Raw genomic sequence first — 26,485 nt, forward strand, 5'->3', positions numbered from 1 at the left:
TTTTTCTGGCCACAGAAAATTAAACATTGCCCGGAAGTTCCTAGCACGATTAATTCATTTCAAACTTCGACGGCAATGAAGGACAAAGAGAACCATATAGGCCTATGCCTGACTATAAGATCATTGAACCATCACGAACAACTCCAAATAATCTTCCATTTGCCGATTCATGACACTGGGAAGTAAGGGGTGGGGGGTGGGGCTTTCTATTTGATCTGCAAGTATATTGAACGGTCACCACAACAAGGGTGTATAGCTTGGGACTAGCACGGGGAGACTTGTCAACCTTGTGAACTTTTTTGGGGGTGAGATGCGGGGGGGGGGGGGGAGTCGGCAAACTAAAACATACAGGGTAAACAGAGGGGAGGAAAGAGGCCAAGAAAGAAAGCGTGAAAGACAGATGAAGGGATGGAGGAAGAAAGTAAAGAAAATGTGGAGATGGAGGCTAGGGGTAGAGATAGATATGATAGGAAAGTACAGAGAGAAAAAAACCAAGAGCAGAAAAATGGAGATCACTGGGATACTGTCAAATACACAAGAAGAATATACAATCTAAATACTGGAATTAAATAATGCACAACATAAATACAGCTTTATGACATCAACAAATCAAAGGAGAAGGATATAATGTTTCAAGGATGCTGGAAAATAAGACACAACAGAAGATGATTATGGTTTCTGATCTATTAGGCTTCTTCTCTCTACTGCTACCAGGATGTAAGAGACCACAGGGACTCGCACAACTCTTTAAGTTGTGATGACCTCTGACCCTTACTATGCCTAACTGTTATCTTGCCAGGAAATAAATACACCAGTGCATGAGAGGAGGTGAGAGACAGGACTGATTGATCGTGTCGATAGGGGTACATGTGATTCAAGAAGATAGATGTAAAGATTAGCATCGTTTGGACACTTCAAATGGGACCCCCTCCCCACCCCCCCACACCCTCCCCCACGTTCAAATCATATCCCCTCCTGGCAACGGAAATGAACACCAGTATAAATAAACCGATACAGATATTTATACACGCTGTGCGTGTAGGCCTATATACAATAATATAAAGCTGGCCATTCTCTGATTGTTACTCCTTGATTGAATTTCCCCAACCTTGCCCACCTTGACTTAGAGGGTGGCCAAGCTCCTGATTCACAGTCATAGCTACTATCGAACAAAATGGACGAAAGCAATTTATCTCAATCTGGTGATGAAGATGTATCATTAGCTGCTAATCCAACGTTTGTGAATGTCGCACAACCTGTCAACAAAAGTCTGGGAAAAGTGCTTGCCCCTGCCATATGTATGATCTCTTTTGTTCAGGATCATGTAAATGTGGCAATGTGTATTCGTATAGTCTGAGGTTTTTCTCCCATGCTGCTCCATATCTAATCCTACTGGTAACATTGGACAGAACATTGGCAGATGGCTTCTTGAGAGGTGTTGAAGTAACTGGATCAGGAGTATCTGTAGAGATTACATAAAACAAGAGTTACTAGATTGCAAGTATCCTGCTATAGCTTCTATGGCTGTGACTAAAAATATACCTTTTGTTTAGAACTTATCACACTTATGCAGCACTGGAAACTGATATTTCAATTTAAATGGTGTCATTGAGTTTAGAGGACATTGAAGTTACAAGTATGTTGGTGAAACCAAGACCACCCTCAAGAAGCAGTTCTAGTCACAAATCAATACCATGAAAATGGAGACTCCAGTAGGGGAACACTTTCAGCTGCCCAATCATACCATTAAAGACATGTCCCAACAGGTAACTGAATTCGTAGACTAACCATCTCAGACATAGTACACCACAGCAGAGATAGAGAGAGCGGACGGAATGCCCTAGCACCATTCAACTGAATAGGCTCAATATACAGGAAGGACATGACTAACTTTATCCTGCTCCATCTCTGTATTCTGCTATAGTTTATTCGCCCTCTCTCCTTACTTAATCCTCGCTTTGTACTCCACAGTTTATCTAAATACCTCTGCTTTCACTGACTCCTTTTGTTCAATACACCATTAACTTCTTTCTTTGTGTTCACCATGTCCTCTCTGTTCCAGGCTCTATTGTGTCTCTTGAATTTACTGTTACTAGTCAGTTTGCCTCTAAAGAAGATCCTGATAATATCAGGCCCACTTACTTTTATAAATTTTCATACACATGTATGCTTTTTAGTGGATGAGCAATATGCTACCATTTTTTTCTTTTCTTTTGGAATTAAATGAGAATGAAATTGTATTATTTTTCTGATCACATCAGATCAGATAAGATTAGCACTGCTCTTCCAGTCTGTAATTCATGCAAGGATAAACATATAAATTTACCTTCTCCTTTCTGAGTGTCAACTGATCTTTCTGTGGTGACAGCTGCTGAGAATGCCTCTGTTTGACTTTCAGCATCTTTCCGGAAAAGATGCATTTGAAACCTATACAATGAAACCAAAAAAATTGTCCGTAAATCATATAACTGAAATAGTAATTTTACTGTACACCCCAAGCTTAATTGTATGCATAATGAATCTGGTAAATGGTAATGACCAAATCATTACAAACATACATGTTTTTATCATACCTACCCAAGAAAAAATATGAAAGAGAAAAGTAACAACAAACACTTAGGCATATTTCAATAATAACATATTGTTAACCCACATTGATTTAAACCCAGATAAGGATGAGATATTCTTTCATACTCTTCTTCAACATATCCATAAACCGCGGTACCTTTCAAGAATTGTAAGGATAATTTTGTGTTGCCCAACTGCTTGCCCAACAACTTGAGCTCACATGTCAATGTAAAATTTACTATGTAAACTTCCTGTCTTAGTGAACTGATTGGTTTCATATCGCTAAAAGATGTCCAGTCTTTTGATGACAGTTTGATGTACACTCATTATTTACCTGCTGTACTGTGTAAACTTCCTGTTTATGTGAGCAGTTGGTTTCATGAGTGAGAATTGAGATGCTACTGTAGCTTACACCATGACATAAGCCCACCATTGTGAAAAATTCCTGTTTACATGAATAGCTTGATTTCAGACTACCATTAATTTAACGCTAGATTACTTTCCACAAGAGATAGTTTCGGCCACCAAATTTAATAGATATTATAATTTTTGAACACTAAACATCAGATCATTCACACTGACTATATATAAAAAATATGATAACTTAGCACAGCATCATAAAGTATGAGCATCAGGCCTACACGCAAAAAAAAAAATGGTACTTTCTTACCCCCAGGCATGGCTATATAAAGGTTTATATAGGTATAGCTATATGTACTATGGTCCCTCAATTTGTGAGGCTAATTTACCTAACTTCTTGCATAGCAGTTGGGTTCCTTCAAAAATCCCAAACACAGACATGTACACATGATTGCTGGAATATTGGACAGACAGTCAGTAGATAACAGTATAACACCCTGTTGCCCAAATGAACCATTAAAACTTGATTGCATATATGCTGGCTGTGGCTGACCTTAGAAAAACCTAAGGTCTAGTTGCATACGCAGCGGTGTGAAAACATGTGAATCAGTTAGGAGTGATTCTAAATTATTTATGTAGATGCATTATTTTTATAGGAAAAATTGCAGGTCCATGTGGTTGTACTTGTACAGCACAGTAGGCCTTCCTCACTGGTGTATATTACAAAATTAGGGAATACAGTTACTATGAACACTAAATTCTGATACTTATTACTAATACTATAGGCCTTAGTCCTATGTTATATTGCCCAGTTAATTATGACTGGGCATAGGTGAGGCTTTTCTTTCAAATGCTCATTCACAAGAATTATTCTTCAAACAAGGACAGCTGATAACAATTTAGAACCTGGAGGGGGTGGGGATGAACAGATCACCTAGGCCTAGTGATTAGAAAATATATTTCCATCAATTTGTTGAGGCAAAAACAGTTTACTTTTTGGTGATGAGAAGGCCCAGCTTTCCATGGCATAAATATGAGGAGTGAAACTAAAGACCCCCAGTCCCTGTCAGTCTTCTTTAGGAAGGATATTTTAATTTTTAACTGAATACAGTACAAAGTGGCTATTCTTACAACTAGTCGTAAGAATAATTTCCGACTACGCATGGGCAGTTGCTATTTTTATGACTAGGAGTACTAATTTTACGACGATGAGTAACAATAACTTCCGGTTAGGGTTATGTTTAGGGTTACCTCTACTACATGCGCAGTTGCTTTATTTACTGCACTTGAATTTGCCTTTGTCGTAAGAATAGTTTATAATTACTAGTCGTAAGAAACGGCCTATACAGTATCCTCATGACAAGCATTCACAAACAGTGATGATGATGACTCAGTAATACAACTTACTGCTATTTTGTGCTAGGATAAGTATGATAAGGTTAGCATACGCTAGGTCCATTGGAAAAATAATGAATGATAGGCCTAGTTACAAAGCCTAGGCTCATCAAATCATGTATGTTACAAATACAATAGCATAGACACTGCGAAGTTCGAACACCTAAGCCTTAAAATACGCCAAAAACTATCTTCATTTTATTGACAGATATGTACGTACATACTTGCGCACGGGTCATTTTGGACAGGAAATAACTGTAGCTTCCTAGTTTTTAGTGATATTGGCTTTCGCTTGTAGGTTATCATGGTGAAATCGTGTATTTCTTAGGGGTGTCCGAACTTTGCAGTTTTCTGTACTTCGCAATACTGACAGTTACCTAGGACAATACCCTGTAGTACTACTATGTACTAGTATTACCCTATACAGTTTTAGCCTAGCTTAGCAAATCATTACCTTTTTGTGTGATCCTGAAGCAAATGTTCTGCGAAATCTGCATTGCTAACAGAAGTCAAATCGTGGACATGTTTTTAGAGTTCTTTCTCCATTTGCCAGTTTACGTAGGAACGTAGAAGATAGATCTTCGTGGCATCTCTTCGTCGCTGTTGTTCCTTTGCACTGCTGTTTTTGTCAGGTCCATGCAACAATGGCTTTCCTCCACTTGAACCTATACGCTCGTTCCAGGATAAGGTCGTTTTCTTTCGCCCGATTCTCCTTGCCCTGATCCCTTTTCCATGATTGTCATTATACTCTAGTCTAATCGAATGTATTTGTAAGAAAATCGTACAGTATTCTTTACTCAAAAGGCACACAAACAACAAACTATCGCGTACGAAAATCCTTTGCGGTAAACAGTACAATAATCTGAAATGCTGTGCTATAACATTATGTGTGCATGGGTACGGGCTTGTTACGCATACGCTTGCCTGTGCTATTCACTGATCTAAATTTGCCACCGAGGTCACGTGAGTTTTAGGGGTCCCATTAAACCTCGCTGAAACCTCGATAATGCCAGCGCCCTCAAAAAAAGTCTACGAGCGATATCGCCTTTAAGTTAATATGGTTTGCCTAAGGTATTGTCAGGCAACTGGGATAAGTGAGAGTGTGAAGGCAGCACACACCATATTGCTTGGTGTGAAACTTTGCCACATACTCTTTACTGTTTCTGTTAGTGGCTTAATAAAACTTTGTAATACTTAAGGTTTACACTGGGGGCATATATCTAATAGATCAGTAGACTATACTGTATATGATAGGCGGTTGGCCTAAGGTATTGTCATGCAACTGGAATAAGTGAGAGTGTGAAGGCAGCACACACCATATTGCTTGGTGTGAAGCTTTGCCACATACTCTTTACTGTTTCTGTTAGTGGCTTAATAATACTTTGTAATACTTAAGGTCTACACTGGGGCATATATGTAATAGATCAGTAGACTATACTGTATAAGATAGGCAATTGGCCTAAGGTATTGTCATGCAACTGGAATAAGTGAGAGTGTGAAGGCAGCACACACCATATTGCTTGGTGTGAAGCTTTGCCACATACTCTTTACTGTTTCTGTTAGTGGCTTAATGATACTTTGTAATACCTAAGGTCTACACTGGGGGCATATATCTAATAGATCAGTAGACTATACTGTATATGATAGGTGGTTGGCCTAAGGTATTGTCATGCAACTGGAATAAGTAAGAGTGTGCAGGCAGCACACACCATATTGCTTGGTGTGAAGCTTTGCCACATACTCTTTACTGTTTCTGTAAGTGGCTGAATAGTACTTTGTAATACTTAAGGTCTACACTGGGGGCATATATCTAATAGATCAGTAGACTATACTTTATATATGTATATGATACAATATAGGTTTCTCTTAGTTATGAGAGTGTTAGTATATTTCAAGATATCACTAGTGTGTAGAGTAAGCAATAAACCACCCATCCCACCCCCCCCCCCCCAACCCAGTACAGGCTATTGTACAGTAGGTTCATCAAATGGTACAAATGTCAGCAGGCCTACACAAAGAATAGCATAGGATTTTAATGTGGTGTGCAATATCAGGTGACTTATTCGTGAGAGTGTGAAGGTAGCATATACGGTCTAGTTAGGCTTCAAGCTTAGCCACATGCTTTTCATTTTGCAGTCAATGGCTGAAATATTGTATCATTTTGTAGATTTTGCACCACAGTATGTTGCCCTTTTTCACATTGAAGGTATGTCAATATATTACATTTTCTTGTTGTGCAGTTTCCTTCCAAATGATCTATCCTTTTCTCCCCCTAAAAATTAAATTAAAAGCTGCCTCAGTTGTTGAAATGTTCCCAAGATTTTTTCTGTATTGATAGAAATATCAGTTTTTGGTTCCAATGATAATTTGTAGTCATGCAGGTGGATGAGTGATGTGTTTGTGATGCGTTGCTTTTAAACTTGATATCTCAAGAAAGGAAGCTTGGACCAATTTCATATTAAAAACGTTGTTGTGACATGTTGAGTTCAAGAATCAAGAGACTTATTGTTTTTGGTGGTCAAAGGTCATGTGTAGTCAGAATGTGAAAACCTTGCAAACCATATCTATATGCTGAGCACAAGAAGACAATAATTTTGGTCATCAGCTGCCGATGTGAGTATTAATCGTCACGTCTCAATACTCTTTGCTAATAGGTCTAATGCAAGCGGCAGCAACATTTGGGATCGATTTAAAGCAAAAGAAGGTACACATTTTCATGCACTTAATCAACAGTCTTTCTCCAACATGGAGAAGATTGTAATGAACTTGGTTCCTTGCTGTGGAAATTTTCTCTTCAGGTAAGTGTGTGACTTGTCTTTCTCTTTTTTTTTTAATAAGCTGTACAGGTTTTTCCTCACAGAAATTACTCATTCTCTGCAATTGTGTTAACAAGGCAATGGTCATCTGATGTCAGTAGAATGTGATTTCAAATCCATGTGAACAACATGATATTATTAACTGGACTGGATTTTTTTTTTTTTCATTTCAATATTCTTGTCAGAATCAATACATGAAATCATAACAAAAGGTGAAAGTATATTTCTGAACAAGAAATGCTGCTAGTGAATATTGTTTACTCTGTGAGCCTATAATATGCAGTTTTTAGTAGTTGTCATTGTTAAACATAGATTTCCCAAAATCGTGTAAAATAGATTTCAAAACAATTCAGAACTTTTGGTATTTACTGTACATAAGTGCAGTGAAAGTGTTTACATCTAGAGGCTCTCACACAGAGCAACAATTTGAGTTCCAGTGACCTATCAAATGGAAAGTTTTAAAAAGCGCTACAAAAGATGTCAATGATGCCATCTGTGATCTTTCAAAGCAACGCTAGAGTCAATCAGACCCCCACCCCCCCCCATAATAAAAGTTGTGCCCCTCCCACGAACAAATCCTACCCAAAGGAAGCTTGATGTTTATGCTGAAAACCTTTATACCTTGTCTTCTTCTGCTGTTCACTGTGACAGGACACAATAAAAAGAACATAGCAATGATAAAATCTTGTTTGTTATCCTTTTCTTTGTGCTTTTCATTATTTTGCCTGTACCAAACAGTGTCCCTCTCCACCCCACCCTGACTGCACGTAAGAGGGAACTAATGACACTGTTAAGGTTCATCACATACTACTAGTCAGAGCCTGACAATGTTCCACTCTCCCCCACCTCCCCACCCCCATGTTTTCATGTGGGACTTATTAATTGTGTATATAAATAATTTTTGACCTTTCACATGACATTTCCAGTCACAGGCCCTTTTAATTTTTTCCATTGTCTCCCTTCTCCTACTCAAACAAAGACCAGATGTGCTTTTGTAATCGACTTCTACAAGCTTCCTAGGAGACAATAGTAAATAATTTGAAAAAAAAACCACTCCTTCTAGAAGCAACAATACCCCTCCCCAAGCTGGTATTTAAAAATCCAGTGAACCCACTTACTAACAAAGAATAAGTTTTGGGTAAAATCAATTGCTGATTTCTACATATTTTTTTGACATTATTACAGAACAGTCATGGTGAGATTGAATATCTGGGATGATGGCCTAAAGAAAAAATGCATGATGGGCGATGTATGGATAAAATGATTGTTGCTGTACATAATAATAGGATCATTTAAGCAAGCAAACCCTCTTATTGTAGCATCATATTATTAAATCTATGGCTGATGCTATATTACTAGTGACTTAGTTCAAGCAAAGTTTCTGTACAACTAGCCTATTATGATAATTTAGGAAAAAATGCAACATCAAGCATCCACTTATGCTATATATTAAATGATAGAAGTTTCGCCTTTGAGCCACACTTCGCAAATCACGATAGGGGTATATCGTTGCACAGTATAGTATGATTCATGGATAGGTATGGGTTCCACTATATCTGCTAACGCAAGTTAGCTCTTTACATTTTCCCCGCTGACGCACGAAAGTTCTGTACAATATGATGTAACATTTATTTTTGGCATGTTCGATGTTGATAAACGATGGGGGAGAGTGGTTTTTAGATAATCCTTTTATTAACTGTAATGCGTTTAAATCATTACATAAATTAATGTCAATCCCTTATAAATCATTATTAATAATTAAAAAAGGGGAGCTTGGAATCATATCAATCTCTTCAATGGCTTTGTCATATTTCAATTAATAACAATGTATATTCTCAACACCAAAAGATAATGGTACAGTCCAAGCCAAAATAAAGATGGGGAGGAAGTTTGCCGTGAAGAATATCTGTTTTGAATTGTAAACCGGATTACAAGTTTTCGTGAAAAATGCTTTATAGACGACTATTTTTTCGTTTTAAGGGTGCAATTTCGTACTAAATCGATCGAGCATTTCAAATTTTGGCATCCTAAATACCAAAATCGAGTTTCGTCTGTCGGATAGAAAAGGAATGGAGCATAGGCAATAGCTACGGAAGATCAATTTTCCCGCGAATACCGCAAGAATGCCCGAGGCAGCAAAAATCCTTATGTCCGTACCACTAAAGGGCGGATTTTCAAATGTGTTACTATTTAGGCGGTGCACCACCATCAGATGGTGCAGCGCGCCAAAATTTAAGCAAAAAGGGAATACTAGATCAGCAAAAATGACACCTCTGGTAACAATAAATCGCATCTAGACAGTTCTTTCCCCCTAAAATTATTAGTATATTGTGCATTGGACCGATCAAGAATATGTTCAGCACCCACTTCGAAATTCTCCCCACGGTCCCCACTTCTTGGAGCACTTGGCAAATATTGGGGGCTAAACATACCTGTATAACCCCCACTTTTTTCATGGGGGATAAGCCCCTCAAGTCCACCGGTTCCGTCGCCACTGAAGTCGAGGCGGGGTGACTTTTTGGATTTTACAATGCGACTAGGTGCAACATGGAGCAATATTAACGGGTCATTTCATAGTACTAGCTGAGATTTGAATATGAAATTATTACCTGGCAGTACCAGCAGTATGTTTGAACTATTGCCAGATTATCAGGCAACATAGAAATGCATAATAAATACTTGAATGTTACTTACTGTTAATGAAGGGCGAGACGACGTCCACTGACACTTTCATGTGTGGCGAATCGAATTGAATGACACAGGAGTGGGGGTGTGTCATGTGTCAGTGTATTGACTTTAATTATTGATATACCCAATATGAAAATCTGGCTTTCGTAAACATTTCTCTGGATTTAGTTATTCAACGCATTCAGTAGAGCAGCACGTTGAAAATCAATTCCTGAAGCTAGCACTGTAGCACATGCCGGGGATTCATCACATGCAGAAGAATCGCTAGTGTGTTAGCTCCAGGATTTGTAACCTGTGCTGCGAATCACGTGCTAGCTCCAGCTCCAGTTATTCTGCATGCTACATGTTATGATGTTAAACACAAATTCGAACTAGATTCGAAACAAACAGGCCTATTTGATAGAGCTGTTGTGGGGGAATAGTTTCGATTAGGGTTGTGCACATTTGTCTGCAAAAACGACACAAAAGTGAACTAAGGTCTGGGAAAAAGTGGGGGCAAATACCCCCTCTTGCCCCCCCCCGTAATCCCGCCCATGACTATAATCGAGTTAACGGAGCTGACAAGTATTCAAGATCAAAAGAGCACTGACAAAATACCATGCTAAAAAACGAGTTGTTAAACATTTTTTCGACACTGAAAGGGGGGAGCATTCGCTCCCCCTGCTCCCCCCCCCCCTAGCTACTTCCCTGCATTAGACTGGGACCTGAATGGAACTTTAACATTTGTTCAAGTCTTTTTATTGAGATACATAGATTCACGTTCTAGAGAGTTTTATTATTAGGATTACCTTACATCAACTGCTGTACATATATGGAGGGTTACTTTCCTCAATGAATTTCTCTTGAGAAAAGCTGCACCGGTAGCATTGTTACAGAACGCAATTATCACGAACGAGCAAAAGGATGGTCTGGAAACTAGGTCTACTTTCTTGTTGAAATTCTGTGGGCCAGAAAGATCCTGACAACTCCACTGCCTAATAGTGTCAGTAGAAACACTAACTATAGCGGTGATGAAATGGGGTAAACTTAAAGGCAACAAACACTAAGCCAATAAGAATTATTTAAATCACAACTCTCATGTGTAGCAAAGGGACTGGCAGTTATGCACAAGTTTGGGATAGCTTGTTGTCATGACGACTTATGACATGGCATAATACATATTGATGCCAGATTGCATGTTAGCTATAGGATATATGTCCCTGTTATTATGGTAAGTGCTTATTCACGAAAAAACTGACAATGCAGACCCATAACAGTTTAATGGGCAAGCGAACCACAAAACATTTTATTCCTAACACGTACTCACATAAACCACTTGGTTGAAACATGACTATTAAAATTTGAGTTGGAAATCATGTACAAGTGTGGGTGTTTACATATATACCAAAACAAGGGGGAGGGGGTAGTGTATGGTCGAAACGCTTAATGTGAGCACAGCCCACAAATGTCATTTTTGAGCTTTATTGAGAACCTCATAAAAATGGGCCCTGCACATGTGTATGTTTATGTATACATACAGAGTTTGTATGCCACTTAAGTACATGCATTCATAAGAACTGCATTGCACTTTATTACACAGCAATTAAAATGAAGCATTATAGAAACCATTGACAACAATTGCTTAATGAAACCAAAAAAGTGACCATTCTGGTGAGCTCCTGGTGAGCTTTGCTTACAGTGTCAAGCATTTATTGCATTGACATTTAAACTCTTGTGCATCACAAAAATGTATAAATCTACCACATTCAAGTATATAAAGGTCAACACAAATTATATGTGGAAAATTACATTCAAAAATATCTCAAAAGATTGATTATAATCCTTCAATGTCCAAAGTATACCTTTCCCTAATCCCAAAATATAGAACAAATTGAATGAAGCAACTTACCTGGCATGAAAACTTATGGCCATATGCATGGAACACTGGAAGGGCAACATCATATCCAGATAAGTCAGGCATGGTTTTCTGTCAAGTGTAAATGAATTTTGGTACTACACACTGTACTCATTCCAACTGCTGCATATAGTTTGATTTACAATATCTCTCACAATTAGTTGTTGGGTTGACCAAAGATTTTAGAAGTGAATTCTAAAATCTCTGGTCAATTTCAACATGCACTTATGATTTTTCTGTATTATACTGGCAGATTAAGATTATTGCATTTTGTCAGCCTTATGATGGTACAAGTCTCATCTAATGATGTCTTGTCAGCAGCACCTACAGATGACTTATTTTAGTAAAGTAGTTCAAAGGAGTTTTGGTCACTGTTCTATCCGGATTCACCTTGGTAAGTGAACAAAGAAGCTTCTGCTTTTTGGCTTTCTTGCATATTATCTGTGCCGGGAACAAACACATTTTCGTCATATTAATCAATATGGACACGCCAAAATGTCTGCAGGACCAGAAAGCTATGAAATCCCTCATGATTAAGTAAAAAGGATATAGCAACAAATTAAGCAGAGTATTAATTTCTATAAGATAAGAGTAACTAAAATTTTGTCAAAATCCTCTTCTTCACTGAATCAAATCATGATGCATAGTATCACATATAGATGGGTGGTGTACAGCTGGGCAGTGGATTGCCAGGGTTACTTTTCAATTTGTCGTGCCCAATTATTAAGTGCCCTGAACTAATTCAAGTTTGATGCCTATAATTGGAAATTAAAATTGCTCCTTCCACACATTACTGGAGAAGGTATAATTTTGCTCAGAAATTTAATTGTCCAATATCACCATGGAGGCTGTCAAATTTCAGAAGTGTAAAGAAGTGCATGGGATATACAGTTAGGCTAACAACTAGGTGCTTCGGCTTAACAAACTTGCATGGACAAAATAACAGTAACATCTTCATGCATGTGGAAACAAATATCTGTTTTCCTTGTCCGGTGCCAATTATGCATGGTGACATACTTAATTAAGCAGTTAATCCGGACCTGCATATAGGATACGACTTAAAAATCCCCATAAGGAGTTTGAATGTACAATATATAAAAAATATATAATCATCTCTCTCAGTACTGATAGATAGTCCACAATTTCACTGAGTAACTTCTCATCTAGTTCCAAATATCTTGGCAATAATTCAAAGTATGTGGAAATATCTTCAAAATAATGAGAACAGCTGGTGTGTTTATATACAGTGCAGTGCTTTTGCAGAGAATGTGCCAGTGGGCTTCAGCACATGCACACATAAATTGTATAGATCAAAATATCATTTGAATATGGTTTTGTTTGTAAACAGAGCTTGCTTCAGCTAGTTCAGTTCTAAACTTGCAAAACAGCCAAGAAAGAATTATCAATAACAAGGTTTGGTTGCCGGCACTGAAGTTTGTTACACCAAATGCAGGATGGGGCTGTAAGTTAAATTAATGCCAACACCTAAAAATATTAGTCAAAATTCTTCAATCAGTGTTTTAATTACAACCCTGGAGAAATTTACCTCGCTGAGACATTCAGTCATCTTGTGTGTTCATTAAGAACTTACACATTTAAAACTACAGGCCTAATCCAGGTACTCAGTAGGCTACATTTTGAAACCTACAATTTCAAGCATGCTATAATTTGGGGTCAATGCATCAATCATTCTTAACTCACAGAATGTTGTTATACTTATATAGCCCTTACAATATTGCTAGAAATGTTAATGCAAGGACTATACCACTACCAGGTCTATTTTGCTACATGGGCCAGTTACATAATCTAGCTGGCCTAAGAAGTTGCAGTGAGCCTGCATATATTTTTGTTCTACAGTATAGCTAGTTCTGGATGACCTAGCTAAGGCTAATCCTAATAATAACAATGAAATTTCTCACATATCATTACTACATGGGCTAGTTACATAGTCTAGCTGGTCTAAGAAGTTGCAGTGAGCCTGCATATATTTTTGTTCTACAGTAGCGCTAGTTATGGATGACCTAGCTAAGGCTAATCCTAGGCTATATAGCCTACTGTATAACTTAATACGAATATTTTTACAATTATTCCATTTAGGCCTAGGCTACCCAATAATAACAATGAAATTTCTCACATATCATTACTACATGGGCTAGTTACATAGTCTAGCTGGTCTAAGAAGTTGCAGTGAGCCTGCATATATTTTTGTTCTACAGTAGCGCTAGTTATGGATGACCTAGCTAAGGCTAATCCTAGGCTATATAGCCTACTGTATAACTTAATACGAATATTTTTACAATTATTCCATTTAGGCCTAGGCTACCCAATAATAACAATGAAATTTCTCACATATCATTACTACATGGGCCAGTTACATAGTCTAGCTGGTCTAAGAAGTTGCAGTGAGCCTGCATATAGTTTTGTTCTACAGTAGCGCTAGTTATGGATGACCTAGCTAAGGCTAATCCTAGGCTATATAGCCTACCGTATAACTTAGTACGAATATTTTTACAAATATTCCATTAAGGCCTAGGCTACCCAATAATAACTATGAAATTTCTCACATATCGGGTGTAGTTCTAACTTCGATTGATTATTAATTTTAATAAAAAGCAGATCTCTCAGATTTGCAAGCAATACTGCTGGAAGACGATGGACCTGCACATGGACAGACGACGGAACTGCACGTTGACAGACAACGCAACTGCTTGTTTACAAACGCACTACTCCCGATACTTCATTGACTTATATAGCATGGTTACTACCGTGTATATCATACCACATACTGCGGAATTACGATCACAAACCAGTTTTTACCGTGATACAAAATGTAGAGATGTGTATCGGGTGCCCAGTGAGGTAACATTCCTCCAGGGTGATAAAAAAATAGTTTAAGAAGTCTGACCAAAGGTGACCATATTTGAAAATATGGCATATTTGGGGCCAATGCAGCATATCTTAAAAAAAATCAATTGTTGTGGCCATATGTAGTCAGTGGCGTAGGAAGGTACTTTTGAGTGGGGGGGTGAAGACTGATGGTCGGCCTGGGGGAGGGGTCTAAGGGGAGGGGGTGTCCCCCTCCCCTTTGGATTTGTTTTGCATTTCCAGGTGACCTCAGATGCAATTTGGTGCAATATAGCACACTTCAACCCACCCACTCCATTTTGTATATAATTTTGCATTTTCACCTGGCCTTAGATGCAATTTGGTGCTCCAAATGAGATTTTTTTTCACATTTGGAAATGAAAAAGGGGTTTTCTGACTTGCGAAGCGGGGGGGGGGGCGGAATGATACTTCCGCCCCTCCATATTTTTCACTGGGGGGGCTAGCGCCCCCCCCGGTTCCTACGCCCTTGTATGTAGTACTCGTAGTAAAGGCGATCTCAGGAAAAAATTGTTCATGCCAAAAACGATTTTCGTGATTATTGATGTAGATTTATACACTTAATATGGTTGTACTAGTGTTATGATGTAGTCCATCGGCTGAGTACCAAAAAGAGGCCTAGAAAATTGGTTCTGTTGCACCCCCCTGGCAGCCTTGTTTGCATAGTTGAGTTTGGTAAATACATCCCTGAGCAATATAAATCTGTATGTTTTCCAGTCTGAGAGGTGTTAATTTGCAAGTAAATCAAGTATGCATACATTCGTAATTTATGTGCATTAATTAAATATTATACTGTTAACTAAGTCAACGTAGCACATTTGTTCTGGAATCACATCATTTTAAATTCCAATAGATATTATTGCCATCATAAGAGTTATGAAAATGTACCCTTGAACCTCATACGCGTAAAAGCACATTTACAAATATGCAAGAATGCTTAAAGTTGCATAATATTCATCAACTTGGTGAAAAAAAGTCTTCAGGACTATTAGGTCTCCATGCCTTCAATGGTTGTGATGCTGTAAGTGCTTTCACTGGAAAGGGTAAAGGGCTATGATCTACTACTGAAGGATGAGCATTTGTTTCTTTTAACAGCACATTTGATGTAAAGAAATGTTGGCTAGGCTATAGGCTAAAAATAAATGTGTATCTGATACAGCAAACATTTTGGCAGGGCCTTCGGCCTATACTAAAACATTTGATTTTTAACGGCACATGTAAAGAATGGTGGCTAGGCTATAGGCCAAGGCTAAATATAAATGTGTATCTGATACAGCAAAAAGTTTGGAGGGGCCTTCGGCCTATACTACAACATTTGTGTCTTTTAACAGCACATTTGATGTAAAGAAATGTAGGCTAGGCTAATAGGACAGGCCAAGGCTAAACACGACGGTGTATTCGATGCAGCCAAATATTTGCACGGCCTTCGGCCTACTATAGAACATTTTCTTTTTTGTTATATTAACGGCACATTTTGTGGAAAGAAATGTAGGCTACAACTTAGGATAGGCCAATGCTTAATATAACCATGTATCCAATACGGCAACAATTTCGGCTGGGCCTTCAACTAAATTAGGCCTAGTCTACTGCACAAACTTCCAGAGATTTTAGGCTAATAAGGTTTTTTGACGAATCATAGTGTTTGGATTCAGTCACATTTTAATCAAAATACTTTTGATATTGAAATCTTGACTGGCTTGATTTAAGAATCATGCAGTGGCCCCTGTTTCCGCCTTGTTACTTCGACACCCTTTTTCCTAACCCTGTCCCCAATCTTTACCTTATCAACACTAATATGACAGTCCCTAAATATTTAGGCCTAAGATGAATATCCTAGTAAGCCTAGCCTATGCCTAAAGCCGGGTAAACTACATTCACCAGCAAATCGAAGCTAACCCAGTCTCATTAAGTCATAGCGTAGTTCGTAATTCGTAAATCAAGCCTCTTAACCTTTGCATATTGTTTCAATGTCAAGTATGTGACTGTGTACACCTTTGGTTGGCCCATAACGTTAGCTAACAATAACGTTAAACCTAGTCTAACGTATACTAGCCTAGGCCTAGCCTATATAGGCTAGTACCGTTACTAACGTTAGGCCTTGCCTAGTAACTACAGTAAACAGTTACCCTAACGTTTACTTGTTAGGCCTAAAGTTAGGCCTATAGCCTAGGATAGCATAGGTAATAAATTCAGATTATAGACACCATAAATGCATTTCTGAATCTGTATTTCAAAGTGATAACAATATTATTAGGGCCTAATTACCTTCAGTCGTTGCCGAATGTAGCCTCCTTCTGGCCTTTGCTTGATTTGCTTTATTGGTAAAGTCTTGATAGCAACGGCGATGGTAAACGAATTGGTCGAAGTTAGCTAGGCCTACTACATTCCATAATGCCTCCGTTTGCTGTGCAATTTGAAATTTCCTCCCGGAATCAATTTCTTTCCACTCTCTTGCACTTGACGCAAACGTTTTCCGACTACGATCTGTAAAATGTGACAGTTTCTCGTCGTTTTTTAACCGCGTATGACACAAACAACAGCCAGTTGTGGGGGCAGCCATGTTTTGTGTTGACAAAATACTGAAAGCAGATCACATGACCTAAATAAGTGTCATTCATTGGTTGAAAGTGCAGCAGTGGAAGGGCCTCATTACTGCTTTTGGGCTTCCGCTCATTTAAAATATGCCCATGTTTAACCACTGTTTTCTTCCAAAATAACTCATGTCGTTGCGGAAAACACACTGAATATTGTTTCTTTTACTTTTAACTGCCCATTTCATTACTCAAACTAAAGCTGCAAGGGGGGTGCAACGAAAGTGTGGAAATTTGATACTCAGCCGATGGACTAATGTCTGTGCATTCTATTCAAGGAATGTACATCTGTCGTACGTAGTTTAGTTGTGTGCCTTTTGAATGAATTAATTCATTTATACATTGTACGTAGCTATGTTTAATTGATTGGGTAAACCTTAAGAATGTGTTAATACAATTAAAGTGTTACGTAATCGCTACGCCGTGCTAGCTCCTCTTTGGCAGTAGCTGTGTTAATACAATTAAAGAGTTACGTAATCGCTAAGCCGTGCTAGATCCTCTTTGGCAGTAGCTGTGTTAATACATTTAAAGTATTACGTAATCGCTACGCCGTGCAAGCTCTTCTTTGGCAGTAGCTTTAACTGAATTGGTTCAGTTCAATTCACTCCTCCCAACAAGAATGGTCTCTTCACTACACATGTTGCCTATCTTTTCATTATCTGTCAACGCCGTTCTACTTTGCCAAATTTGACATTGCCGTTCTGTTCTGCCCGTGCCCGATTCCACGTGGTTGTTACTGTATCATACGCAATGAAAACATCTATGCTGATTCATCTCTCTCTCGCTAGTTCTTAATTTCCGTCAATCCATTTACCTGGAGAATACTCTCGTTCATTTTGATGTTCTCGATTTGGACTGTTGTGTATTACCTTCACTTTTGGAACCTTTTCAAGAGGACCTTTTCTACAAAATATATATATTGGTCAATTTCAAAACCACGTTCTTCCGAAAACCTGACTAGCCAACTGGTACAGAACAACTTTCGCCGACCTACCAGGAACAACGCACTGCTCTCAGCGACTTCATTCTATTGCAAGTAATTGAAATGAATTTGTTATGTGTTAACTTAATGTATGCTTTAATGATAGTTTAACAGAACAAATTCTCATTTCCCGTCTTCTGTTGGTTAATCTCGAGGGGTTGAATCCCTCTTATAGAGAGCTAGCAGTCTCGTAACGCTATTCTGTGGGAAGAGCTTAATTTTAATGAATTTTGACATTCTAAGGGAACCAATACGTTATCTACTTTCAACGCCAGCTTTGTAAATTTTATAAATATTTGAATGTCCCAGTGAGGTAAATTTCCTCCAGGATGATAGATAACAAAAAACAGTTTTAGAAGTTTGACTAAGGGTGACCACCATATTTGAAAATCTGGCATGTTTTGGAGCTAATACAGCATACCTTTAAACATGTAAAATGTAAGAGTAAAAATAAAATGCACTGAGCTCATGAAAAGAAATACATTATTAATAGACACAGTATCTTAGGAATATTAAGTTACAACGCTATATCACATACGTTTTGCTTTTCAACTAGGCCTTAGTTTTCTTCACTGAGAGTGAAAGTAAAAGCATCACTCAACAGACGAACATGATTATCCGGGTTATCCGGATACCCACCCCACGCGATACTACCTGGTTCCTAATTTATTACCCGAACCCCTACACAAAGTGTTATTTTTTTTTTTTTTTTGGTAAACCGATGGTAAGTCAGATTTCCCATAGACTTAGTGTGGTGTTAGGTTACCACGTGGTCGAAAATAACAGCAATAACGAATGTATTTCATGGATATCTTATAACTGCGTCACAATTTCAGCTAATGAACAGATGACTAGGCTAGTTTACCTCATTGACAGCAATAATAAAAAATATTCCATGGATATCTTATATAACTGCGTCACAATTTTAGCGAATAAACATATGGTTAGGCTTTTCCATTGACTTGGTGTGGTGTAAGGCTACCATGTGGAAGAAATTATTATTTATTCATTCGTTTATTTCATAGAAGGAAAGGCTGACAAGGAATTTTACGAGATGTTTATGGATAATAGACGGTAAAACTAAAATATAATAATCGCAAGTGGCTTTTCATAAATCGTTTATTCTAAATGCGATCAAATTGCGCCAGTCACGCCATCTCGAGGCTAATGCGAACATTGGGCCTGCATGATAGTAGTAGTAACAACTGTTTAAGAGCTAAATTGGACATTAATATGGTCTGATTCAATGGACGTGGGGAGCAAGCATAAGCAGTGGCGGCAGTGCGATGTTAGTAATAATGTTAATTATATCAAGTTATTAACAAGTTAATGAAAGAAACAAAAGCAAATAGAAATTGAAGAAAGTTTTTTACCTCATCTTACACCTACGTATTTGAACAGGAAGACATTGTCAGTAGAAAATATAATTCATTTGTTATTGCATCCAATATGTAATTTCTTGAAAATCGTGATACACAAGGGTAAACAATTTTTTCGGTTACCTGGATACCCGGCGGGTATCGGCTCTCGGGTACCCGGTTCTCAATTTTTGGACCCGTGTTCACACTATTGGAGTCAGAATAAAATGCACTGGGCTAATGAAAACTAACGCATTATTTATTGAAAGTCTCTTAGGAATATTAAGTTACAATGCTATCTCGCATACGTTTTGCTATTTAGCTAGACCTTAAATTTATTTAATGAAAATGATATTTAAAAGCGACACACAACAACAGACTGTGGTGTTAGGCTACCACGTGGTCGAAAATAACAGCAATAACGAATGTATTCTTATGGATATCTTATAACTGCGTCACAATTTCAGCGAATAAACATATGATTAGGCTTAGATTTCTCATTGACTTAGTGTGGTGTTAGGCTACCATGTGGAAGAAATTTATTATTTTGCTATTCAGCTAGACCTTAAATTTATTTAATGAAAATGATATTTAAAAGCATCACACAACATACGAACATGATTGGAAGGATATTTTTGTTTTGTTTTCTAAGGGAAACAACACATTAACTGCTTTCAACACCAGCTTAGTCAAATGGTTTCAATTGTTGTTGTCCTATGGAGTACTCAAGTTAAGAACGTTAGAACAAAAAACTCGTACATGTCAAAAAGATATTAATGTAGATTTAAACATTTAATATGGCTGTTCTAGTCTGTAGGGAAGAGCTTAATTTTAATGATTGTTTAATAATTGAAGTGAAAAGTTAATACTGATGCTATTCCAGGTTTTTTCTATGGTTGTTTGCAACAGGCATCCCTCATTTTTCTTTACCCCGATTGTCTGTAAATAGTTTGCTTTTCTAGTTTAATTTAAATTTTCATAGTTATTTCCTTCGAGCAATTTCAGACATAGATATAAAAAAGTCCTCTTTTTTCAATTTTATACCCAAAGATTAAGGTGATGTTTGATACCTCCTGGTTTGGTTTGGGGCGTGCTTCAAGGTCTCTGCAACTTCTATCCCTTCGAAAGACACAGATATACCCTTATGGGATCGTACACAGGATTCTGCAAGAAATCATCCCGTGAATTGTTCGCAAGTATATTAATTTAATAACATTGTTGGATTTGATATGATTTCCATGAAATATGAGGGTAAACATTTTGCTTCAATTGCACTGGCTTACGTTAAACATGTTGTATTAAAGGAAATATAACAAGGTATGTCAAAAAGATATTTTCAATTATTGATGGATATTTATACATTTAAATATATATAGGCCCCAGATTATAATCTGGGGCATAGTATAATTGCTACAAGTTTTCAAAAAGTACTTTGCTGGAGGTCTTAACTCTCCAAATTGTTCTCCGACGATTCTAAATGAACACAGAAGATGTTTGAATGTCCCAGTAAGGTCAATTTCCTCCAGGATGATAACAAAAAAAGTTTTAGAAGTTTGACTAAAGGTGACCACCATATTTGAAAATCTGGCATGTTTTGGAGCTAATACAGCATACCTTTAAACATGTAAAATGTAAGAGTAAAAATAAAATGCACTGAGCTAACGAAAAGAAATACATTATAAATAGACACAGTATCTTAGGAATATTAAGTTACAACGCTATATCACATACGGTTTGCTATTCAACTAGGCTTTAATTTTCTTCACTTAGAGTGAAAGTAAAAGCATCACTCAACAGACGAACATGATTAGAAGGATAGTACATTTTACATTCCCAGGTGACCAATACATTAACTACTTTCAACAACAAGCTTCCTAAAGAAATTCTTCGAAAGTTGTTGGCCCTATCGAGTACTCATGGTAATGAATAGCTTAAAAATACAAATTGTACATGTCAAATAGATATTATCTGATTATTGATGTAGATTTGTACATATATTATGTATAGGCCCCAGATTATAGCATGATGTAATTCCTACGAATTTTCAAAAAGTACTTTGTTGGAGGTCTTTACTCTCCAAATTGTCTTCCGACGATCATAAATGAACAACAAAAGATAATTAAATGTCCCATTGAGGTAAATTTCCTTCTGGGTGATAACAAAAATAGTTTAAGAAGTTTGATTAAAGGTGACCATCATAATTTGAAAATCTGGCATGTTTGGAGCCAATACAGCATACATTTAAACATATAAAATAGTGTTTGCACGGGTTATCCGGGTACCCACCCCACGCGATACTACCCGGTTCCTAATTTATTACCCGAATCCTACGCAAAGTGTTATTTATTTTGTTTTTTTGCAAACCGATGGTTAGTCAGATTTCCCATAGACTTAGTGTGGTGTTAGGCTACCACGTGGTCGAAAATAACAGCAATAACGAATGCATTCCATGGATATCTTAAAACTGCGTCACAATTTCAGCGAATAAACATATGGTTAGGCTTTTCATTGACTTAGTGTGGTGTTAGGCTACCATGTGGAAGAAATTAGCTCAGTGCATTATATTTTTACTCTTACATTTTACATGTTTAAAGGTATGCTGTATTAGCTCCAAAACATGCCAGATTTTCAAATATGGTCGAACGTAACAGCAATAAAGAATGTATTCCATGGATATCTTATAACTGCGTCACAATTTCAGCGAATAAACATATGGTTAGGCTTAGATTTCTCATTGACTTAGTGTGGTGTTTAGGCTACCATGTGGAAGAAATTTATTATTTTGCTATTTAGCTAGACCTTAAATCTATTTAATGAAAATGATATTTAAAAGCATCACACAACATTACGAACATGATTGGAAGGATATTTTAGTTTTGCTTTCTAAGGGAACCAACACATTAACTGCTTTCAGCACCAGCTTAGTCAAATGGTTTCAATTGTTGTTGTCCTATGGAGTACTCAAGTTAAGAACGTTAGAACAAAAAACTCGTACATGTCAAAAAGATATTAATGTAGATTTAAACATTTAATATGGCTGTTCTAGTCTGTAGGGAAGAGCTTAATTTTAATGATTTTTTAATAATTGAAGTGAAAAGTTAATACTGATGCTAGCATCCCTCATTTTTCTTTACCCCGATTGTCTGTAAATAGTTTGCTTTTCTAGTTTAATTTAAATTTTCATAGTTATTTCCTTCGAGCAATTTCAGACATAGATATAAAAAATGTCCTCTTTTTTCAATATTGTACCCAAAGATTGATGCCTCCTGTTTTGGTTGGGGGCGTGCTTCAAGGTCTCTGCAACTTCTATCCCTTCGAAAGACACAGATATACCCTTATGGGATCGTACACAGGATTCTGCAAGAAATCATCCCGTGAATTGTTCGCAAGTATATTAATTTAATAACATTGTTGGATTTGATATGATTTCCATGAAATATGAGGGTAAACATTTTGCTTCAATTGCACTGGCTTACGTTAAACATGTTGTATTAAAGGAAATATAACAAGGTATGTCAAAAAGATATTTTCAATTATTGATGGAGATTTATACATTTAAATATATATAGGCCCCAGATTATAATCTGGGGCATAGTATAATTGCTACAAGTTTTCAAAAAGTACTTTGCTGGAGGTCTTTACTCTCTTAATTGTTCTCCGACGATTCTAAATGAACACAGAAGATGTTTGAATGTCCCAATGAGGTCAATTTCCTCCAGGATGATAGATAACAAAAAATAGTGTAAGAAGTTTGACTTAAGATGACCATCATAATTTGAAATTCTGGCATGTTTGGGGCCAATAACAGCTTACCTATAACATATAACATTTTGGGAGTCAAAATAAAATGCACTGAGCTCGTGCGTGAAAAGAAATACATTATTTACAAGCACAGTATCTTAGTTTTGCTATTCACATAGACTTTAGTTTTCTTGACTGAGAGTGAAGGTTAAAGCATCACTCAACAGACGAACATGTTTAGAAGGATAGTACATTTTACAATTCCGGTGACCATTAACTACTTTCAACAACAAGCTTCCAAAAGGAATTCTTCAAATAGATTGATTTTAGCTATTTCAATTGGAAAAAGATTACAGCTGACTAACTGCAATAAATGGTGAGAGACATTGGTTGAGGAAGTTATTCCTACATAACTATGAAATGTATTGAAAAAACTTCTCGAACAATGATTGCAGCTTACTAACTGCAGTGTATGGTGAGAGACATAAGTTTGACGGAGTTTATTCTACATAACTATGAAATGTATTGCAAAAACTTCTCGAACAGTGATTGCAGCCTACTGACTGCAGTGTATGGTGAGAGACATTGGTTGAGGTTGTTAATACTACATCACTATGAAATGTATTGCAGAAACTTCTCGAACAACGATTGCAGCTTATTTACTGCAATGTATGGTGAGAGACATAAGTTGAAGTAGTTTATCCTACATAACAATGGAATGTAATGCAGAAACTGGCATGATCAAAGCATGTGTTAATTTTCTTTTTCACTGACGAGGAAAAGGAACTTCTTTGGAGGAAGATGGATCTTGGTGATTGTTTTCTATATGAAATGTGTGGCAGAAACTTCTCGAACAACGATTGCAGCTTACTAACTGCAACGTTATGGTGAGAGACATTGGTTGAGGGAGTTAATTCTACATAACTATGAAATGTATTGCAGAAACTTCTCGAACAACGATTGCAGCTTATTTACTGCAATGTATGGTGAGAGACAATGGTTGAGAGAGATTATGCAAAAACACCTATGAAATGCATTGCAAAACCTCTCGAACAATGATTGCAGATTACTAACTGCAGTGCATGGTGAGAGACATTGGTTGAGGGAGTTTATTCTACATAACTATGAAATGTATTGCAAAAACTTCTCGAACAGTGATTGCAGCCTACTTACTGCAATGTATGGTGAGAGACATTTGTTGAATGAGTTTATGCTACAACACTATAAAATGTATTGCAAAACTTCTCGAACAATGATTGCAGATTACTAACTGCAGTGCATGGTGAGAGACATTGGTTGAGGGAGTTTATGCTACATAACTATGAAATGTATTGCAGAAACTTCTCGAACAGTGATTGCAGCCTACTTACCGCAATTGTAGGGTGAAAGACATTGGTTGAGTGAGTTTATGCAACAACACCTATGAAATGTATTGCAAAAACATCTCGAACAATGATTGCAGCCTAGTGACTGCAGTGTGTACGGTGAGAGACATTGTTTGAGGTTGTTTATGCTACATAACTATGAAATGTATTGCAGAAACTTCTCGAGCATGACTGCAGCTTACTAACTGCAATGGATGGTGAGAGACATTGGTTGAGGGAGTTAATTCTACATAACTAATGAAATGTATTGCAAAAGCTTTTCAAACAACGATTGCAGCCTACTGACTGCAGTGCATGGTGAGAGACATTGGTTGAGTGAGTTTATGCTTTTCAAACAACGATTGCAGCCTACTGACTGTATAGTGAGAGACAAATGGTTGAGAGAGATTATGCTACAACACCTATGAAATGTATTGCAAAATCTCTCGAACAATGATTGCAGATTACTAACTGCAGTGCATGGTGAGAGACATAAGTTTAACGGACTTTATTCTACATAACTATGAAATGTATTGCAGAAGATTTTCGAACAACGATTGCAGCCCGATGACTGTAATGTATAGTGAGAGACAATGGTTGAGTGAGTTTATGCTACAACACCTATGAAATGTATTGCAAAAACATCTCGAACAATGATTGCAGCCTAGTGACTGCAGTGTATGGTGAGAGACATTGGTTTGAGGTTGTTAATGCTACATAACTATGAAATGTATTGCAAAGCCTCTCGAACAATGATTGTAGCCTAAAGACTGCAATGGATGGTGAGAGACATGTTGAGGGAGTTAATTCTACATAACTAATGAAATGTATTGCAGAAGCTTTTCAAACAACGATTGCAGCCTACTGACTGCAATGTATAGTGAGAGACAAATGGTTGAGAGAGATTATGCTACAACACTTATGAAATGTATTGCAAAACCTCTCGAACAATGATTGCAGATTACTAACTGCAGTGTATGGTGAGAGACATTGGTTGAGGGAGTTTATTCTACATAACTATGAAATGTATTGCAAAAACTTCTCGAACAGTGATTGCAGCCTACTTACTGCAATGTATGGTGAGAGACATTTGTTGAATGAGTTTATGCTACAACACTATAAAATGTATTGCAAAACCTCTCGAACAATGATTGCAGATTACTAACTGCAGTGCATGGTGAGAGACATTGGTTGAGGGAGTTTATGCTATATAACTATGAAATGTATTGCAGAAACTTCTCGAACAGTGATTGCAGCCTACTTACCGCAATTGTAGGGTGAAAGACATTTGTTGAGTGAGTTTATGCTACAACACCTATGAAATGTGTTGCAAAAACATCTTCGAACAATGATTGCAGCCTAGTGACTGCAGTGTACGGTGAGAGACATTGTTTGAGGTTGTTTATACTACATAACTATGAAATGTATTGCAGAAACTTCTCGAGCATGACTTGCAGCTTACTAACTGCAATGGATGGTGAGAGACATTGGTTGAGTGAGTTTATGCAACAACACCTATGAAATGTATTGCAAAAACATCTCGAACAATGATTGCAGCCTAGTGACTACAGTGTACGGTGAGAGACATTGTTTGAGGTTGTTTATACTACATAACTATGAAATGTATTGCAGAAACTTCTCGAGCATGACTGCAGCTTACTAACTGCAATGGATGGTGAGAGACATTGGTTGAGGGATTTTATCCTACATAACTATGGAATGTATTGCAAAAGCTTTTCAAACAACGATTGCAGCCTACTGACTGCAGTGCATGGTGAGAGACATTGGTTGAGTAAGTTTATGCTTTTTCAAACAACGATTGCAGCCTACTGACTGCAATGTATA

At 37.4% G+C, this 26,485-nt stretch overlaps 1 protein-coding gene and 2 long non-coding RNA genes across 7 annotated transcripts in view; 1 reads left to right on the forward strand and 2 right to left on the reverse strand.

Moving 5' to 3' along the window:
* LOC139967256 (uncharacterized) overlaps nt 1-17,009 on the reverse strand; it is a 150,182-nt gene extending 133,173 nt beyond the window's left edge. For all 4 annotated transcript variants that reach the window (XR_011792928.1, XR_011792926.1, XR_011792927.1 and 1 more), the window contains exons 1-2: nt 16,870-17,009; nt 11,716-11,793 (exon numbers count right to left, since the gene is read on the reverse strand). The gene's annotated coding sequence lies outside the window, so the exon portion shown is untranslated. The remainder of the gene's footprint in view (nt 1-11,715; nt 11,794-16,869) is intronic.
* LOC139967251 (uncharacterized) lies at nt 670-2,647 on the reverse strand. The gene is made up of 2 exons (XR_011792916.1): nt 2,327-2,647; nt 670-1,462 (listed from the first exon to the last, which is right to left on the reverse strand). It is a non-coding gene; the product is annotated as an uncharacterized lncRNA (long non-coding RNA).
* Nucleotides 17,010-17,789: 780 nt separating the features above from the next.
* LOC139967264 (uncharacterized) lies at nt 17,790-24,982 on the forward strand. 2 transcript variants are annotated; one of them, XR_011792941.1, is made up of 3 exons: nt 17,790-18,231; nt 22,791-22,924; nt 24,054-24,982. It is a non-coding gene; the product is annotated as an uncharacterized lncRNA (long non-coding RNA). The 2 variants fall into 2 exon arrangements; XR_011792942.1 differs by having other exon boundaries at nt 24,060-24,982.
* The last annotated feature ends 1,503 nt before the right edge of the window (nt 24,983-26,485 follow it).

This window comes from Apostichopus japonicus, chromosome 5 (assembly GCF_037975245.1).
Source record: "Apostichopus japonicus isolate 1M-3 chromosome 5, ASM3797524v1, whole genome shotgun sequence".
Lineage (NCBI taxonomy): Eukaryota > Metazoa > Echinodermata > Holothuroidea > Aspidochirotida > Stichopodidae > Apostichopus > Apostichopus japonicus.